This window comes from Nannospalax galili, unplaced genomic scaffold (genome assembly GCF_000622305.1).
Source record: "Nannospalax galili isolate Female #2095 unplaced genomic scaffold, S.galili_v1.0 scaffold146, whole genome shotgun sequence".
In the NCBI taxonomy this organism is placed as follows: Eukaryota; Metazoa; Chordata; class Mammalia; order Rodentia; family Spalacidae; genus Nannospalax; species Nannospalax galili.
Genome location: NW_008357929.1, coordinates 9,226,669 through 9,227,087, shown reverse-complemented (window position 1 = coordinate 9,227,087; position 419 = coordinate 9,226,669).

The window sequence follows — 419 nt, the reverse complement described above, 5'->3', positions numbered from 1 at the left end:
GATGAGTCCTTTGGGTATATGCCAAGGAGTGGTATAACCAGATCATATGGAGTATGTTCAGTTTTAGTTTTCTAAGAGTTCTCCACACTGTTTTCCATAGGGGTTGCATGAGTTTACAATCCCACCAGCAGTGATTGAGCGTTCCCCTTTCTCCACATCCTCACCAGCATTTGGTATCATTTGTTCTCTTGATCCTAGCCAGTCTGATTAGGGTAAGGTGATACCTTAGGGTAGTTTTGCTTTGCATTTCTCTAATTACTAATGATGTTGAACACTTTTTGAGATGTTTCTTAGCCATCTTTATTTCTTCCTTTGAGAACTCTCTGTTTAGATCTTTAGCCCATCTTTTAATTGGGTCATTTGGTTTCTCAATTCTTTGTTTTTTTAGTTCTTTATATATTCTGGGTGTTAAACCTCTG